We start from the raw sequence: 12,439 nt of genomic DNA on the forward strand, positions 1-12,439 counted from the left end.
AGCAACATAGGGCAACCCAAAAATCTACCGTATAAATTATACTAAAAACGCATTAAAAATATACGAGGATAACCTGGCTGCATTGTAATTATCTGATGCCCAAAGAAGTCTCAGATCTTCGAAGCTGTCATTTGCATTTTTTTCCCTTTATTAACATTACTATGAAATATAGAAAAAAAATAAATAAAGCCATACTCTCACAAGGATTGCTAACCTTTATTTAGAGGCTGTTTTAGAAGATCACAGGCAAAACATGTAAATTTAAAAGCTGATGCAACTTTGCCCTTTATTTATTTTGTTGTAACTAGTATAGGTAAAGTTTCAAACTGCAAAAAGTTACTATATGTAACCAAAAAAAAGTTATAATCAGACACAACTAGGTGGATTATGGACTATTCATATCTAATCTCTCTTGGCTTTAAAAAGGTGAAGCAGACTTCTGTTGTCATAAACAGTCTGAGGATTAATATGTTCATAGGCAATGATGCACTACTTAACTCCAGCATTATTGAATCTATGAGGCAAATCTCAAGCAGGTATATATTTTTCAAGAGGAGAAAAGAAAGAAGACTTTTCTCTCCCCTCTACAGAGAAAGGTTCCACTTGTTTGGTTTGACCACATTATTAACAAACTTTCATTCAGTGGTTAAAAAAAGAAAAGAAAAAAAATCTTTCAAAGTGTTGATATCATTTCCAGACAGTCTTGTCAGCATCACAATTTACAGGAAATAGTTGATGTTCTCAAACAAACCCTGTATTTACTCACAGACCCGGAGTACTTAAAAGAAAAAAGAAAAAAAAAATTCCTCACTCTCTTGGAGGGCTTTTTTTAAATGTCACTCTGGTGGAATATCTGAAAGAGCTGTCTAACCTAATACACATATTGCAAACATGAGGCAAACACAAACTGCAGTTCAGAAGACTACTGTAACTTTTATTCTCATTTTGTCCACGTCAGGAACTGGCTCTTATCACTACTTTCCTTTGCTGCCCCTTGCATTTTTAACTCTGGCAGTCTTCTCTAAATGTTCAACTTTTTCCTAAAACCAACAGGAAAGTAACATGATGCCACCAACATCCATAGGATTCAGTTGCGCAGCTAAGGAAGACTGCCTAAATAGCAAAGTTTGATGGTTCCTTGAGAGACTTACTGAACTCAATTAAATAAAACCTGAAGCGTATTAAATTATTGTTTGCTTCAATCAACATCCAAAACGCGTTGCATGCTGTAGAAGCAGTGAAAGCAGCATAGTTCCGCCTGATAGCTTACACTCTTTTTACTAGAAAGTATTTCCATTCGGAGGGGATCTGTCTCCTCGGTTCCCCCAGGGTGCAGAGATGCCTCCGGCTCCAGCCCTACCAACCAAGGTACTCGCACTGGTGGAGGAAGGAGTGATGGAGGGGAGACGTCTCTCCACTTCAACTCATCACTTACCCCCACAGTTCAGTCAGTGCACTTGGGAAGTTTGCCATTTGCAGACAGAAAACACAAACCGATTAGGAAGGCGGGGGGGGGGAGGAGGAAAAAAAAAAAAAAAAAAAAAAAAAAAGAAAAAGAAAAAAAGAAGAAAAAAATACAATAAAAGAAAAGGATAAATTTTAAAGAAGGCTAGCGGGCCCCGGCAGAAACCGCGTAGGAGTGCCGGGATGTCTGAACGCCTTGATTTGCAGCAGGGAGGCAGATAAACAAAGCCCCCGAAATGTCAAGCCCCCTCAGGGAGCTGCTCGCGTCCCAGGGAAGCGCGGCGGAGGCCAGCACCCCGGGACAGCCCCTGCCCTGCCCGGCCCCGACCCCGCAGCTGCTCACCCCCGGCCGAGCCACACCGGCTGCCCCGGGCGCGCAGCGCCCACCGCCGCGCAGCCTCCGCACAGCCCCTCCATCCCTGGCCTCACCTCCATTCATTTCTTCCGTCCGAAAAGCAAACACGCGGATAAGTACGGCGGGGAGCAGCCCCCCGCCGGCAGCCCCCGAGGACGAGGGGAGGGGGCGAAAAGTGAGACGCTCAACAAAGTTGTGTTAGGCAGGGGAGAGCCGAGCGTGGGGACGCAGAGCTAAGAGCTTTGCCTTTAAGAGGGAAAAGTTTTACGTCTCTCTGCGCTCTGATTTCAAAAAACATAACAAAACAGAACAGCAACAAAAAAAAAAAAAAAAAAAAAAAAAAAAAAAAAAAAAAATCACCACCACCATGTTGCCTTTTTACCCAGTGTGACCACCGGGACGGACCCCAAGTCCCCTTTCCTTGCGCAGCACAGCTCCGCACCCGGCCTCCCCCGGTGTGTCCCCGGGCAAGGAGGGGAAAAAAAAAAAAAAGTTTTTTCCCAGACTTACTACTCTTCATGATGGTGTCTCTGTGCCCCGCTTGTCATGATCCCCATTAAAACTTCCAGCAGCGGCAGGAGCGGCAGGACTGTGCGACTGCAGCTCATCGGATGCAAACCCTCTTTGCTCGTCTTCTACTTCCACCCCCCGCGTCTCCCTTCCCCTCCCCCCGAAGCGCCCCGGTGCCGGGGAATCGGCGGCCGCGGAGATAAGGCGCGGAGAGGCGCGGAGGGGAGGGCAGAGCCGCACCAGCCCGCGGCCGCCGTCGCCGCTCCCCTCCCCGCCTCTGGGCCAGGGGGCTGCTCCCCCTGCCCGCCGCCGCCGCTGAACTTGACCCTCCCGACTCCAGCAGGGCTACCGCGGTTTTGAAGTCGCCAATTTCCAGCCATCACACATGGCTTTGACCCACCGGCGGAGGGAAGGGGGCGCGGGGGGGGGGAGATGCACCAAAAAAAGCCTGTGAAATCCGAGCAGCCCCCCGCTCCCTATCATTATGCCCACCCCCGCTTTTGTTGTTTGGTTTGGGTTTGTTGTTTTGCTTACTGCTGGGTATTTTTTTTTTGGGGGGGGGGTATTTTTTGGGGAGGGGGGTGCACCCGCGTTGCCCCCCCCCCCCCGGGCACACGGCGCGCTGCCTCGGGCGCCGCTCCCCCGCCCCGCACGGCGCCCCCCCCGCGCCCGCCGCCGCGCCGCCCCCTCCCGGCCCGCCGGCCGCGGCGCCCTCCCCGCCGCCGGGCCGCCCCCGCCCGCGCCCCCCCGCGCCTTACCTGTTGATTAACCGTCAGCAACAGCCTCGGCAGCCTGGAAGATGGTGGAGCCGCGGCGTGAGCCATGAACCGTCTCCTGCTGCCGGCGGAGTTGGCCGCGGATTATGTGGCGGTGGCCTGGGAGGAGGAGGAGGGGGGGGGGGGGGGGCGGGGGGCCGCGGCGCCGCTGCCTCCCCCCTCGGCCCCGCTCGGCGGGGAGGGGGCGACGGGCCCGCCGGCCGCCGGCGGGCGGTGCGGGGGCGGGGGCGGGGGCGCGGCAGGGCGGGGGGCGCGGGCCGGGGCACGGCTCGGCGGCCCCGCCGGCGGCGAGGCGGCGGCCTGGGAGCGCGGGGCGGCCGGCGCGTTATCAGGACTGTTATCGCTTGTCAGGACCTCCGTCTCCCCGCATTACGTCAGTTTCAAGACACCAACACTATTAATATCAAAGGAGCCTTCGCGGAGGAAAGCGCCACCCCAGACGGAGCGCCCTTAAAGAGACAGTGCAGGCGGCCCCGCCGCGGCCCGCGCCGCCCCCCGCCGCCCGCCTCCGCCCGCCGCGACGCGACGCGACGAGGCCTCCGCCGCCGGGCCAGGGCCAGGGCCACGGCCGAACCGGGCGAGCGGAGGCCGCGGAGGGAGCGCGGGGACTTGGGCTAAGTTGGCGCAGGAATAGCCCGCAGGCCACAGCCGCCCCCCGAGCGCGGCCCGCGGGAGGCTGCTCTGCCTGCGGCTGTCATTCGGACCGGCGGCTCCCCTGAGGGATTAAAATAAAAAGAGGGGGGGAGGGGGCGGGGGGGACAAAACGCGCAACTCACGGGCGGCAATAGCTGCCACCCTCGGGAGACCCGAGCTCTGCGCGGGGTACGGAGGAACGCTCCGGGAAATACCGATTTAGCGTCACCTCGCTCGTCCCTTTCCACCCCGTGTGTGAGTGCGGGTGTTGAGGTGGATGGAGAGACACTTCCCAGGTTTGGGGATTAATATTCCCCTTTACTGTCTGCTCTTTGATACCAATCACAAGTAGGTCGCAGGCTCCTTTAGAGAAAACCCTTACAACTTTTCCTGCCTGTGCAGAACCTTTTCGATTCAAAATGCACCAATTTCTCCCATGCTACAAATTGCCAGAAGCCTGTATGTTAATGTAAAAACACTCTCCAAGGAGAAGCAGTACATAAAAGGTTCTTGTGAAAGGGTTTTAAAATTCCAAATATAGTAGGCGTTAAAAACTATGTAAACATTTGTTGGGCATTTGGACACAATTTTTCTGCAGTTAGGTGACTTTATATGGTGTGTTTTTCCTCCCATGCAACTCGTTCTAAACTGATTTCACATTAAAGTAGATGCATTCTGGTTGCTTACAACTGCTAATGCTTTATTCAGGGGAGAAGCTGGAAAAGAGTTAATTCATTACACTGCGAGAGATGAAGCAGCTTCCCCCCAAATGTTTGAAATTAGATAACTTTTTCCTTACAATTTTATTCTCAAATACACGGTGAAATGTAAAGCGTAAAATCCTCAGAGATACATGCTGACGCAAATGAAACCCTGCTGCAAAACGTATGGCGCTTGCAGCCCTCTCTCCAAACTTAAACATTCTTCATATATGTTTAGTATAATTCACTGGCTGATTTGTAAAGTAATTGCTCATGTAAATCACCAGTAACACATTTTCCCCTTAAGTTCTTTTGTAGGATTGCCTGATAAAGCACTTTATGAATCGAAAAGCAATAATTCACACACAAGAGGTGAACTTGTCACGCTGAAAATGGAAGGTAAAATACAGTTGCGTGGTAAGGCACACAGTAGATCCCCAATACAGGGAGAGGAGAACTGATGGATTATGTGTGGGACTCCCTCTATACCCATCAGCAGAGAATCAGTTCAGAGCAGTGGAGATGTTTATGTATGGAATGAGAAGAAAAGTAATATCAGGATTTAAAGTTTTTTGCAAAGTCTGCCTCTATACTTTAGTACCAGGGCCATGCTCAGTAGCACCTCACTAATACACGCACAGAACCTTCACTGACTTCATAAACCTTTACTTTTTCTCAAGCTGAAAATACCATGGCTGAATCAGAGACAAGCCTCATTCTCACATTTGTACCGATTCAAATGTCCTTCTCTGCAGTTCAGACTTTATTATTGCTACTGAGTACATCAGCCCCGAGTGACTGTTCACTTTGCAGATGTCTTGCAGATGAAGGGTTAAAATCAGCAGGTATTTTGTCTGATGACTTGGCTAAGCATCTTACAAGTAGGGCTTGAGTGGAAAATATTTAAACAAGGGTTATTCCCTTTTGCTTCTCTGCTCTAGTGAGACTTATTAATGTCTTTTTATTTTAAACCAGGAAATGATGCCCCTCACACCTTAAATCCCTGTTGGTTCTTATGTGTGGCTGCAGTTTCCCAGATTTTATTCACATTATGACAGACAAACTGCAAAGAAGATCGATAACAAAGAAAGCACAGATTTCAACATGTGTAAGACTTGATAACAAACACACCTTTTTTCACCTGTAGAACAATATTAAGTGTATTTTTAAGACATAAGCCTCTCCTTGCATATGCTTTTAAAATGAAACCACAGAGGCCGTTCATAAGCAAAGATGAGAAGGACAAAGTATATCCTCATAGTTTCAAGTAGACAACTCTAATGAAATACTATATCTCTCAGAAAAAGTTTGTTACCATATCTTTATAAAAAGTGCTTGCATTATACATTCTGCATTTCAAGTTAAAGTAAAGCAGATCAAGAAGACGTCAATATCAATCTGTTTATATTCACCACAAAAGAACTTTAGAGAACTTAATAAAGGCAAAAATATTTTCATAAACTTTTTTCAGGCAAATTATTTATTTATTTATGAAATAATTTGCAAAGAAAATTTTTACCTCATGGGTAGATACATTACATATGCTTATGATTGACACAATATGTTCAGGCTCAAAGGCCTGTATAGCCTTTTTTCCTTTTTTTTTCCTTTTTTTTTTTTTTTTTTAATCCTAGCAGGAATATTTCAAAACAACCAACTAATTCATGAAGTCATACAGTAATTGTTGGACAGTTGTTTCTAATACAGAAAAAATAAGTTATGTATATTGTTTTCATTCAAGTATTTGTTGATTTGTTGTTAAAATCCTTTGACGCTGACATGCCACAAATTGCATTAGGAGAAATATTGGAGATTTATTTTCATTCATTATCTTTTGCTGTCAAACATTTGCAAAACCACTTAAAGGAAGTTATATTTCACTTTATTCAAAACTCATATTCTGCCTGATAGTAGGTGGTTGTAGAAACAAGTGCAGGTTTCTTTAATAGATAAGAGCTGAGGAAATGAAAGAAAAGCAGCAAAGTAAGAAGAAGCAGAGAAAGTGCTGTTTTCACTGAGAAGCATGAACAAAGTAATTTCTAAATAATCCTTCATTTTTTTTACACTCAGGCACATTCTCCATTGAGGGAGAATACAGAGGCCAGTCACAGTTGCTTCTTGAAGGAAAACAGTGTAACAGTCATTGTTTATCAAGATGACATAACATGCCATTTATGCCTTTATTGTTTAATGCAGTTTCTCTTCTCTTGTAGTTTACTCAGCATAGATACAAAGAAGGATTAACAGTTAAGCATAAGCATACTTGTTTTACAATTTCAGCCTTTTAGTGCATAACTTCCTTACTTAAAGTACTAGAGCCTATAATCACAATGATTTTACCTGATGGAACATGCATTTCAGAAACATAATCCAACTGTTTACTCTAACACATCATAAATTGCAATTCTTTACAAAAACCTCAGAGATTGACAACCATTGCTCTTAAATGCCTGCTGCTTTAGCACACATCATCAAGAAAGTATTTCTGTATTATTCTCCCTCCAGTTGGTAGTATATCACATGAATTCTAAGGACCATTTTCTTATACTGTCTTCAATAATGAGCATTTTGAGGAGCATTTAGTTATGTGTCTGAGGCACTCCAGTGTGAGTTTCTTGGGAATATAAACACGGTAACTTGCAGGATTTCTGCAGACCCGCTTCTTTTTCCTTGCACAACTTTTGTCACATGAAATCATCGGGAAACTTTTGTTCCCTTTCTTACACCCTGCACAGAGTCAAGTTTCTAAACTTTAAGTTGTGCGCCAAAGGCAGAAAAACTACCACTGATTTTCAAAGAAATGGGACTGGGGACCTTAACGATGTGGTTGAAACGTCTCTGAAAAGATATTATGCATTGTGATAGACAGGGCAGCACTGGGAACAGCCAATGAAACAGCATGCAACAGAAGAACTAATACCATGGCATCATCCCAGATTCAACAGATGTTTTCTAAGGGGATTGGATATCTGGTAATGGGAAATGGAACCTTTTTCTTCTTCACTGGTTTTAATACAGGCCAGTAGTGGCGGAAAGTCAGTAATACCCGACACTCTTTTCGTAGCTTTGTGCACTGGGTGGTAGAAAAATGTCCTCCTAACCTCAGCATAGCACAGCTGGCCAGGACACTCCAGCAGCTGGTGGCATTGCCAGCAAAAGGGCCTTGCACAGAAATGCCTGGAAACCCTTTTCCCCCTGAGCGGTCTCCCAGGGAGGGATGAGGAACACCAACTGGGCACAGACTGCTCCTGCTAATGGCACGTCTGCAGATAGTTAAATAACTCTGGCAGCCACAAAAGATAATTTATCACTTTACACTATCATAAAATCTACTAGAAAATTAAAAATGCTAAAACACCAGACTCCCTGAAATCATTTACATGCAGGAATCCACATAATTGTATAGATTTGGATCTTAAAAATGCTGTGTAAAAGGCATTCATCCAAAGCTCTGAAAAACCTCACATGCACATACACATACATATGGAGTAATATATAATGAGTGTCTTCCAACAAATATCAATAAAAGAGGTGGCAGTGTTTCTTCCCACATTTTAACCGTGAGTTCAGCAAATCAAAGCAACCTGAGCCCCCTGTCCTGTCATCACCCCCTGCCAGACAGAGCCACTACCTCTCCTTGCCTCAGTCCCATATTCATCTTCCCTCTAGCATTTCCAGCATTTCTTGGAATGTTAATCTGAATCAGTTCAAAGTGCATTGAAGTCAAAGAAAAAAAAAAAAAAAGCTAACTAAAAGTTTAGTAATCTTTACATTAGGTCCTACATGCAGGTATTTTTATTTCTTATTCGTAAGGTTCATTGCTACGAAATTGCAGTGTTTTGGACATAACGATATCAGTACTGACTACCATATCTTCTAATAGAAAGTAACAGTTCTTTAAAATAGATGTGTTTAGCTTAAGAGGAGTTTTGTTTCATTATATTTCTTGTAAATAGTTTTTTTCTATCACTTCTCACTGTGTCCAAATCTTTCCTTTCATGTGATAAGACTACAAGCAACATGTTTTTACTGTGGAAAAGATTTATTTACATAGATATGGATGTGAGGGCTCAGATTAAGTTTATGAAAAGGGAATATATTTCAAATATATATATGTATCACTTTGCAAAAAACTGCACGTTTCAGTCCAGTACAAATGTCAAATGTGTACCCACAATATATGGCCCAGGAGGTGCAATAAAAGCTATTTAGAATCTCAGATGCATAATGCACTGGTGAAATTATCAAGATGTTGTCAGTATTTCCAGCTACAAGTGGAAGGAAAGCCACACAATGAAGGCAAACATAGCAATGTAACACATGGTCTTTAATGGTCTCTGTCAGTCTCCTATGAAGCTCTTTCAAGCACACAGACAAGGACACGTAAGTAAATATATTCAACCAAGCTAATATCTCTAACTATCAAACCATGCAGTGCTTCATGTAAGGAAGGGCTTGACCTTAATCCAGCCTTACCCCCTGCATCACGAACCAGTCCATCTTGCAAAGATATCATCTAACGAACTAATATGTGCCAGGAGTGATCACCAATAGGCAGAAATCTGCCTTGCATCAGCTCCTGAACTTGGACAGGGGATTTTTAGAGCAAAACGAAGAAAAGTCAGTGTGTTCATAGATTCAGAGCACTACAGAAAGGCTGAGACTGGAAGGGACATCTGAAGGTCATCATGTCTAATTGCATTGCTCAAGCAAGACCATCTACAGCCAGTTGCCCAGGACCCAGTTCCTCTATTTAGAGACTTCATATTTCTTGGGTAGTCTATGCAACTGCTATGGATTGCTTTCGAACTGAGACAACTCTAAGGAGCTTTCTAATCTGAGTGAGAAGCACACCCTGACCTGCTTTCTGTCTGACCTCTGCATAAGAATAAATATGCGTACACAACTCTGAAATTTAAATATGATACCTCTTTTAATGTGTAGTCTTTGGAAAGAGGTAACCTAACAAGAATGCCACCCCGGTTAACACTAGGGCTTGTTGACACCAAGATTAATATAAACCACATCCTTTAGTTGTGAAATGGCAGTGCCACTGTCTTTGCTGAAAAGCACAAAACAACTGTATGCATCCTTTGCCTAATTTTCTTCAGTGGTTATCAGTCTTCAAAAAGGATTTCTTAGGGAATAGTCATTCTTTTGGGGAGGAAAACATCAGCCTACACAAATGGCAGGTTCTGCTCTCTCACTTAGAAACCTCATTTCTGTTCATACCTCTTACTCTTCATGTTCTGGATCACATGCCCATCCACAAGGTTTCAGTGAGCACAGTGTGAATCAGGCAAAAACAGCACTGATGGATCAGCATTCATTTACACTTGGGATCCTGATGTGAAGTGCAAATCATTACCCAGAAAACATGTGTGTCCTTGTCTTTTTCAATGCCTGGACAGACGGATCCCATAGAGGGCAAAAAGTAGCCTTTACTACTTCATTTTTTTTTTACCTCTTTCCTGACTCCACTGCTTTTAGTTCCTTTCAGTGCTCACATAAAACAGACTGTTACCTTATGACATACTAAAATATTTATGTGTTAGACTTTTTATTTAACAATGGCCAGAAATTCCCTTAATAGGCTGGTGAAAAACCTGGATAGTTTTGGCGATTTTGCTGCATATGTTATGCTTTTTTCTTCTCAGTGTATTCTCCAGTGGGAAAAAACCAAACAAAATAAAACAAACAAACCAAAACTAAGTAACATCTTAAAACAAGGAACACACCCATGACCAATACCTTTTGCTTTAATTTTTTAGCATTGCAAAATACACTGATATTATTGAAAATAATACGCATTGAACTTCAGATGATTAGCTATTTTTAAATAAAGGAAATAAAGCTATGTACTACATTATGACTAATATATAAAAGAGTCACTCATACAGTGACTTGTTAATAGAACATCTGTGATTAATAGCTTTGTATTTGTGGAAAGAGGCATCTTTTTTAATTACAATTGTCTTGGATATGGGCAGAAAATAATATGGACTATTTAGGAATCAGAGCAGTAAAGAAAACAAATATGGAGAATTTGGAGGCTGTATCTAAGAAAGCGCTAGGTGACCTTCAGGAGCCTTTAGCCATAGGAGCCAGGATGGGTTGCACATAGGAAGCATCCCTGGAGGTACTGGTGCCCTATTTCTCCTTGTCAGGACCCAAAGACAGCCCAACCAGCAATCCAGAGAAGCAGTGAGGTAGCCACATGCTGTGTTGCAAATTCAAATGAGTAAATTCAGTGCACTGGGAAATGAACTATTTTTTGATGAATTCAGGTGATGTAAAATACAGAGTGAATCCAGATAAGTGATGGGATTGTATTCTCAAGACCAGGCACAGAGAAAAGTTTGGGAAATTAGACAAAAACACTTTTTAAAAAAATTCTGCACATCACTTTTTAGTTTGATTTTCACAGGCCTAGCTGAGGGAGTAAATCAAGTATGAAAAGGGAAGTACCTGTCTAAAGCAAGCTATAGAGGGTAGTCTTTAGGGAGATGTGTACACCCAGTCTGCTAATTATGACAAGCCAGTGCAATAAAGTTGTTGGGCAGAGAGAGGTAAACAAAAGGATGCATCAGAGAAAGTAGCACTTCAAGTAGCAAACTTCAAGTATCATTCAGTCTTGAAGAGATACATTTTAACAGTCTGTGTAAGGAGAAAGCCCTTTTTTTCCCCCTATCCTTCTTAATGGTATTATTGGAGATGTACAAGCTTTAGAAGAAAAAAAGGCTACTTGGGAAGGGTTCATGCATAGCAAGTTTGTTTTCCCCCCTCCCCATCAACTCTGTAATTACAACCATTCAGACAAAGCTGGTTTTCCCAGTAGAACTGGCTGAAATCTCTCTTCATTTACATGGCCTAATTGGGCTTTTTTGGCCAAGGTTATTCTATACACTGACACTAGGACTAGGTACTTAACATTGAAAAGTACATGATTGTAGTATTGAAGTTAAAGATTTCATTACTTTGAAGACAAAAAATTCAGAATGAAAGTGTCTTCTTTAGCATTAGCGCTTCAGAAGTGTGTACATGCAGAAGAATAATATTGGTAATTAACTTGGCACCAAACAGTTAAGAGTCTACAAATGAAACAGTCAGTAATTTTCTTTTCTTTTTTCTTTATGAAAGAAACAGAAAATAATTTAGATGCATGTGATATTTATTACATGAAATGCTGGATACATGGCCCTGTGGCCTTCAGAAATTGGTACAGAGAGCAGGTCAACTAACAAGCGATTTAGGAAAGATTCAGCTTCTGCATTCCACTGTTTACATTCTATAAGAGTTGGCTATTTCTCTCTTATACTATTTTGTTTGTAACTATCATGTCTCACTCAACAAGACATACAGTTCATAAATATGTATACTGTAACCTTTTCTAAACCAAGTGCACAGGTTTAGTTCCAGGGCCTTCCGTGTTGTACATGTTCTCTACAATCAGAGAGGTTTTGCACAGTCATCAGTGCAAACTTAAGCCATGTCTAGAAAGAAAATTTACATAAATATTTCACCAGGCCTTAGCATAGACAAGGTTCCTGCAGCTGAACCTGCTTTTCAGCGTATTTAATTGCCACAGTAATTAGAACATGAGGGCTTAAATCCACAGAGATATTTGGGTGCTTGATTCTCATAAATTTCAATTGAGAGGTGGCACTTACATCTCTTTATGGATGTAGAAGACACAGAAACCTCAAGTATCTTATCTGTTCCGAGACTCCCAGACAAATATTGCTATCAGCTTCTTGACAGCAACAAGAATTTTATTTTAATTTCTGATGAAGGTACATCTTAAGTACAGGAAATTATATGATAACAATGAAGGCCACATTTGTCTCTCACCTCCTTTCCACCCATCCAGCCTTTTTGAACTGCAGGAAGTTCCCAGATTGTGGAGTGCTTTAGGAAGCTCAAAAAGCAAACCAAGGTGTTCTCCTGTGGCCATCTGATATGGAGATGGCAGATTATGCTCTTCTGTGGTCTGATAAAAA

At 43.3% G+C, this 12,439-nt stretch overlaps 1 protein-coding gene and 1 long non-coding RNA gene across 6 annotated transcripts in view; one reads left to right on the forward strand and one right to left on the reverse strand.

Moving 5' to 3' along the window:
• TRPS1 (transcriptional repressor GATA binding 1) overlaps window positions 1-3,339 on the reverse strand; it is a 212,076-nt gene extending 208,737 nt beyond the window's left edge. For 3 of the 5 annotated variants that reach the window (XM_071738237.1, XM_071738238.1, XM_071738233.1), the window contains exon 1: window positions 3,088-3,339. The gene's annotated coding sequence lies outside the window, so the exon portion shown is untranslated. Of the gene's footprint in view, window positions 1-2,329; window positions 2,453-3,087 lie in introns of those variants that run through there. The other 2 variants (XM_071738236.1, XM_071738234.1) reach the window with 1 other exon arrangement.
• Window positions 3,340-3,815: 476 nt separating this feature from the next.
• LOC139793478 (uncharacterized) lies at window positions 3,816-5,900 on the forward strand. The gene is made up of 2 exons (XR_011724618.1): window positions 3,816-4,838; window positions 5,415-5,900. It is a non-coding gene; the product is annotated as an uncharacterized lncRNA (long non-coding RNA).
• Window positions 5,901-12,439: the final 6,539 nt, after the last annotated feature.

Source organism: Heliangelus exortis, chromosome 2, assembly GCF_036169615.1.
Source record: "Heliangelus exortis chromosome 2, bHelExo1.hap1, whole genome shotgun sequence".
Classification (NCBI taxonomy): domain Eukaryota; kingdom Metazoa; phylum Chordata; class Aves; order Apodiformes; family Trochilidae; genus Heliangelus; species Heliangelus exortis.